This window comes from Sarcophilus harrisii, chromosome 6 (assembly GCF_902635505.1).
Source record: "Sarcophilus harrisii chromosome 6, mSarHar1.11, whole genome shotgun sequence".
In the NCBI taxonomy this organism is placed as follows: domain Eukaryota; kingdom Metazoa; phylum Chordata; class Mammalia; order Dasyuromorphia; family Dasyuridae; genus Sarcophilus; species Sarcophilus harrisii.
In genome coordinates this window covers 122,568,454-122,576,181 of record NC_045431.1, presented here as the reverse complement: position 1 = coordinate 122,576,181, position 7,728 = coordinate 122,568,454, and positions in this window count along the sequence as shown.

Sequence of the window (7,728 nt, the reverse complement as noted above, 5' to 3'; positions counted from 1 at the left end):
AGGAAGATTCATCTTCCCGAGTTCAAATCTGGAACAATTTCTAGCTATGTGATCCTAGGCAAGCCATTTGACCCTATTTGCCTCGGTTTCCTTATCTATAAAATGATTTGGAGAAAAAATAATAAATCATTCCTGTCTTTACTAAGAGTCAGACATGACTGAAAAAATGACAACAATAACAATAACTCTGTTTTTGTCTCTGTCTCTGTGTCTGTCTGTGTCTCTCTCATTTCAGTAGTACATTTCTTCTTAAAGTTTTCTCTGAACTTTTATCCTCACAGTGTGTTGGAACTCTGTAGTATTTAAAGCCAAAGGAATAGAAACTCTGATAGTAGCTTTCAAGATCTTGGGAGTGTTTAGATACTGCCCTGGCAATAAATTATAATTAATGGATGTTTAAGTATTAAGACCCTCCTCCCTAGAAGACTGGATATCAAGGAATTGTTTCTATAGCATGTCACCACTTCCCCTACAGAAATTCATGAATCCATAAAGGGAGGATAGTGAATGACAAATCATAGATCTCTGAAAAATTAAGATACATTTTATATGATAAGGGAAACATATTCAGCATTTATCAAATAAATAAATATAGCTTTTAGCAATTTGGATCTAGAAGATAATGGATCATTCTATGCTAGAACATAATTAGTATGGTACAATTCAAGTAAGCTCCTGTGAGGTTTGGAAATTCAGAGAAATTCAGATTTTATTTATATCTCTGATTCTAGCTCTGTAACCATGGAAAAGTCATTATTTCTTTGAATCTAAGTTTTCTCAGTGGAATTAGAGTACTTGGGTTCAAATTCACCTCTTCAATTTATCATGTATATGATTTCAAGCAAGTCCCACTTTAGATCCATTTCCATACCAGTAAAAAACGATATTGTACTAATAGACTTTTGAAATCTCCTCTGGCTCCATATACATGATTATATGCATCTGTGATTTCTACCTTGTAAAGTTGTGACCATCAAATGAAATAAGAAATGGGAATGCTTTGTAAGTTTAATACATTATGTAAATACTGACTACTTACGTTGAACATGCAATTTTATTTAGCTTTCTATATATTGGTGTTTAAGAATGAAGACTCAAAAGTGATAATTATACTATTCTATACTATTCCAAATATATATTATTAAGAAACATATGTATATATAAGTATATACACACATACATGTGTGTGCATATATATAAAATTCATTATACTTTTATGAGAAAAGGCAAGCAAAAGTCTCACAATGTTTACTCTATTCCTCCCAACTTTTCTTTGACATGTTGCCCTTAATTTCATCTAAGAGTAATCAAGAATGGCATGAGACTGCTTTCATTCTAGTAAAAAACAAATAAAGCGTTCACTCCCTCTCCTGCAGTTTGAAACAAGACTATAAGGCCAGAAAACTTCAACATAAAATCAATTGACCAATGCTGTCACACCTTGAGAGAATAAACGTTTGTTCTGACAAAGCCAACATTTCTGAAATTATTTTAACTTCTCCTTTGAACTTGCCTTTAGGTCTAGTTTTTGAAGCCCCTCAAGCAACCTACAATCATATAGCCTCATTTAACCAATGATGGTTTTATACTGTTCATCAAATATGGTTTTATACAATTAACTTAATGGCTAATTCATTGAAATTAATTTTAAACCCAACTGTGCATGGGATATTTTTTATCAGAAAAAATGGCATAAAGCTGGTTCTTAGAGGTATCTTGATGGCATCTTTACCCCTGGGACATCCATGTGAAACTTCCTCTGGAGAGGTCACTAGTGGGGACAGAGGACTCGCCCCAGTTTGTCATCTGTATTTCCTATTTTAAATTAGATTTGTATTGTTTACATATGTGTATATATATATATATATATATATATATATATATATATAATGTATATTTCCTAACCATTTCTCAGAGAGCCACCTTTTATTTTAAAAAAGGAAAAAATCAAACCAATCTATAAAAAGATTTTAAAAATCTGATGTTTCACACCTTTGGTGAAAGATTGAAGGAAAATTCCTTTCTATAGTATCACTTTGGAGCCAAGCTTACTTTTCATAATTTCACATTTTGTTTACATTTACATTGTTTTAAGCTGTTTCCCATTTTTTAAGCAAAGTATTCTCACTAACTAGATGCTAAGATCTGTCTTTGCTGAAGAATTATAAATTCTGTAAATGTCCCTTATAAATTTAAGACCTTTAAAATTTGGCACATGAGACATGAACAAGAGTGGCAAAGTGAGAAAACAGTTTGAGATAAAGTTCTGATCACACAATCTTATTTATGACTTTGGCTTGGGTCAGAATTGGTTGATATTAAAAAGTCCATCATCAAAAGATGAAAGTAGATTAGTTACTTGAAATTGTACAGAAAAATGACCTATAGGTTCTGATAGGAAATTCTAAAAACAAATTCCAAATAAACATTTTACCTAACCTCAGCATTGTTTTGAATTGCATAACCTTTCAAGGTGATTACTTGAAAAAAGACAATATTTGATTAGACATGCAAGTTCTAAAATGCCTGCAATTGCCAGGCACATTATCATAGATACTCTTTTTATATCATTACATCATCAAACTGTCACTGAATTCATGAATAAATAATGAAGTATAAATCAGAGTAGTGGCATAGTTGAAGGAAAAGATGATTTTTAAGTCAAATGAAAACTTAAGAAGCAACAGTGATCCAACAACAAGAGAAGCAGAGACAGAGACAGAGAAAGAAAGGCTGACAGAAAACAGACTCAAAGGTACAGAGAAAGGCAGGAAAAAAAAAAAAAAACAACAGAGGGGTAGAGAGATAGAAAGAAATAGCAGTGACAGACAGAGAGACAGATAGAGACTGATACAAAGAAGCAGAGAGAGACAGAGAGAGAGAAAGAGAGACACCCAGAGAAAGACAGAGAGAGTGAAACACACATACAGAGATAGGCACAGAAACAGGGACAGAGAGACATAGAGCAAGAGATTGTTGCCCAGTAAATGACTGATTAATCCTGAATTCAAGTTTGTTTGTTTGTTTGTTTTTTAAGAGTGGAATTGTTCTTCTAAGATTTCAGCTCATCAATTTGTTTTTCTCCCAAAAAATTTTCACCTTTAAATGTTCCAAATAACTGAAGGGAAAAAAAAAAACTTTATTGTTTGCTGATATGCAGATTAAAAATGGGCCAAAAGATAAAAATAGAAACAAATTCAAGGAACTGGAAACTATTATTGGCTTCAAGAAACCTTAAAAGGGAAGCTAAGCAGAAGAGTATATTTTATTAGTCTAATAAAATATTAAAATATATGGAGATGTGGCTACAAACAGGAGATATGGTAATATAAAATAAAATTATATACACCTAGAGTTAGGAATATTGTTTGTCCTTCATTTGTGAAGATGACCATGACAACAGGGAGGTGATACCATGACATGCAAATGGATTGGAGGTAAGTGAGGAAAAGTTGTACCTCACTTTCTCTTCTGGAACCAACTGGGTCTAATGGGTTTAATTTAGATCAGGATAACTAGAGATGACTCTAGATAAGGGGGAGTTTCTGGACTTTTTAAACTGAGGTTTCTAACAGATCTCAGTTTGACTGAGGCAACATCTCATTCAGTGAATAACAAACAAGAAAAGGGAATACTCAAAGATAAAAGAAATGGCAATCTGAAAGAAAAAAAGAATATTCATGTATTTATTAAGAACAAATTCAAGAAGAAATGGAAGTAATAACATCATTATAGATGTTTAAAGAAAAACCAAAATAAAATCATAGAAAATCCAGCTTTGGGGATAAAATTGGAAATGAGAGAATATAATATATCTTTGAATCTAAATTCATTCAAAATTATTATTCTAATGCATTCTATAATATTAGAAATAAAGATTACAACCCAACTGACCAAAACACAGATGTCTGTCACAATTGCTATCTCTCTCTTTTTATTTTACTCTCACTATGTATAAGGATAATGTGATCACAGTTTTAGAGAAAAAAAAAAAAAAGCACTTTAGAGGTTCCCAAGTCCTATGATACTCAGAATGCACAGTTTGGTGTAATCGATAGGTTATAGACTAATTATAGCCATAATCAGTTGAGACCAATTCTCTTGGATTATACAACTCTGCAGGTTCATTACTAAAATGGCTTCTTTTCCTTTCTTGGTTCCTACTTAATGTTCCACAACATTGGTTCATGGATTTAGAATCTTTAAAAAAACAGGACCCACCAAAATCCAATTCCCATATGTTACAAATGAGGAATCTCAGAGAAGTTCAGTGACTTGTCCAATGCCATATAATTGTACAAATAATGCATTCCTTGAAGTGTTCTCAGAATTTCAATTTATAATAAATAATTTGGACCAGAACCAAAAACCATATTTTAGGTTTTCATAATTTTGAAAAGTTCAAATTTGAACACATTTGCAGGATTTAAAGTCAGGTTTTTCTGACTTCAGTTCCAGTGACCTGACCACTAACTCACGTCCTTATGAAATGATATCCTAAAATTATTTTTTAAAATACATTTTATTGATCTTTAAAAAGAAAAACTTTTGCTTAAATTTTCTCCAATATCTCTCCTCTCTGATTTCATATAATAAAAGTTTTTAAAAGTATAGCAGCACAGTACTGTGAACATAGAAAGTACTCAATAAACATACAAATAAATAAATAAACGATAAATGAACAAATGACATGAATGAATGAATATATGAATTGATGGAGGCAAGGAGAGTTCACCTGGCTTCAGAATATTTATATTTATATTTAACACTACTGTATCAGTTGTATCTCTCTGATCCTCATATCAGTCTGTAAAATTAAAGGGTTAGAAATAAATGATCATAAGGTTACTGCTGCTGTACTGACTCTTAAATAATGCCTCATATATTACAAAGCACTTTGTAGTTTGTCATAAATAACCTATTAGATTATTGTGTTATCATCCCTAAAGTCCTTTGAACACCGCTGATTCTGTGATGAATAAAATTGAGCTTCAGTATCTTTAATACACAATATTTTACAACTGTTATTGATGGCAAAAACAATTTCTAGATTCTGATGGAATTGGCTCTAGTGCCCTATAGCTTACCCCCACCCCAAGATGAAATGACATAGAACTATTACACAAACATGCCCTTAGGTTACATTCTATATTATTATATTTCATGAAATCATATTTAATATTTAGATCAAGTGAGGCTTTGGTTGTCCCATTTCTTGTGCCCTGATTCTGTGCCCTGACTTGACTTTTCCATAAATAGTCCATATTCTTTGCCCAGTGCCACATAATTTTATGTGTCTTTGTGTCCATATAAATTTTTTTCCTGGCCCAAATATATAAAAATGATCAATTCATTTATAGTGAAGCCTAAAAATGGAATTTTTCTTTTAGATTTTTAAGATATGGATGTGAAATTAAAGATTACATCTCCAAAACAGAAAACAAGCATCATGTTGCCCTTGACTTTGTCCTTAAGAAAGCCATTTAAGGCCATGATAGATTCAATGATTAATTCATTTTTGTGGTTTGTAATTTAGGAAGATAAAAGCCTGATTATCTAATCTTATCTAACAGAATAGATAGTTTCAATCTGTTTATTATTTGCTCTCTGTTTGTCTCTTTGTCTCTTCCTCTCATTGTTCAAATATATTATACCAATATCTTCTCAGCAACTGATGCTTGACAGCAACTTGGAACTCTAGGATCTGAAATACCACATTTCACAGAATCATTGCTAATAATAATTTCAGAGACCACAGAATCCAATAAATAGTAAATGATTTACTCAAGGGGACACAATTAGAAGCGGGATTTGAAGCCAGATCCTCTAGATTTACAGACAATATTCTTTCCATAGCATGATGTAAGCAATATCTTTAGCAGCTCAAAAAAACTTTACCTCAACTGCCTAGTATCACCATGTACTTACCATTATCTTTATAGGAAGGTTGTTTTTTGTTTGTTTGTTTGTTTTGTTTTGTTTTTGGATTAATACCATTTTTTTTAATCAGTCTCTCTTTAAACAAGATATTAAATACTAAGGTACTTTCTAATAGTCTCATAATAAAACTTCATTCAACTTTTTGGATGTCCTTGTCAGTCTTGACAAACATCACTGAATAAAATATTCCTCCTTTCATACTGATACTATTAAAAAGGAAATATAAAAGAAACCACAGAGAAGTTAAATGACTTCCTAAAGTCATTAATGATCTTGTGGAAGAGCTAAAAATAGATCACAAGACTCCCACGTCCATGATTGCCTCACTTCATTGTATTTCTTCTGATGAGTCTTAGAATTAATAATAATTTTATGGGTTCAAATGAATAGAGAAAGTTTCCTTTGCAGCCAAAAGATTTGAGTGGACAAACAATTTTTTGTAGTTTAATTCTAAATTCCAAGGTTTTAAGACAGAATAGTGAGGAGAATGGTGTTGGCATTAGCAGAAATAAGGAAATTAAAAAGAAAAGCTGGTTTGGGAAGGATAACAAACTATATTTTAGGAATATTTAGAATATTTGGAATTAATTAATTAATTAAATTTAGAATATTTAGAAATATATGTCATGGCAGACCTTTCAGGAAACAAAACCCCTCAAATTTTGGTTAAATACACTTGAACCTAAAATTCAAGGGAGAAGTCAATATTGGGACAAAGGTTTTTAGATACCATTAAAATTGCACATGCACATAAGAATGGAAGGAGATAAGGAGAGAGAGAACTCTTAATGATTAATGAAGAGAAGAAAGAAGATAAGGAGATTTGAACTGGATTCTCACTTCACATTGAGGTCTTTAAGATGTAATAAAATAACTTGAATTAGCCATAAAAACAGAGAGAAAATACAAAGGATTATGGTTTCATGAATTTTTAGTTACAGATTAGGTTTGAAAAAACAGTTGTGGAAATCACACAAAGTGTACAGTGTATAAATTATTCCTGGGGTGTGAAAGTACCAGTGAGGTAAAAAATAATTTAGGTAAAATTTTCATTATATGCGGAATGTTGGAGGGGATGTGGGAAAACAGGGACACTGATACATTGTTGGTGGAATTGTGAACACATCCAGCCATTCTGGAGAGCAATTTGGAACTATGCCCAAAAAGTTATCAAACTGTGCATACCCTTTGATCCAGCAGTGTTTCTACTGGGCTTATACCCCAAAGAGATACTAAAGAAGGGAAAGGTCCTGTATGTGCCAAATGTTTAGGGCAGCCCTGTTTGTAGTGGCCAGAAGCTGGAAAATGAATGGATGCCCATCAATTGGAGAATGGTTGAGTAAATTATGGTATATGAATGTTATGAAATATTATTGTTCTGTAAGAAATGACCAGCAGGACGAACACAGAGAGGATTGGTGAGACTTACATGAACTGATACTGAGTAAAATGAGCAGAACCAGGAGATTATTATATACCTCAACAACAATACTGTATGAGGATATATTCTGATGGAAGTGGGTTTCTTCAACAAAGAGAAGATCTAACTTAATTTCAATTGATCAAGGATGGACAGAAGCAGCTACACCCAAAGAAAGAACATTAGGAAATGAATGTAAACTGCTTGCATTTTTGTTTTTCTTCCCGGGTTATTTATACCTTCTAAATCCTATTCTCCCTGAGCAACAAGAGAACAGTTTGGTTCTGCACACATATATTGTATCCAAGATCTACTGTAACCTATTTAACATGTATAGGACTGCTTGCCATCTGGCGGAGAGGGTGGAG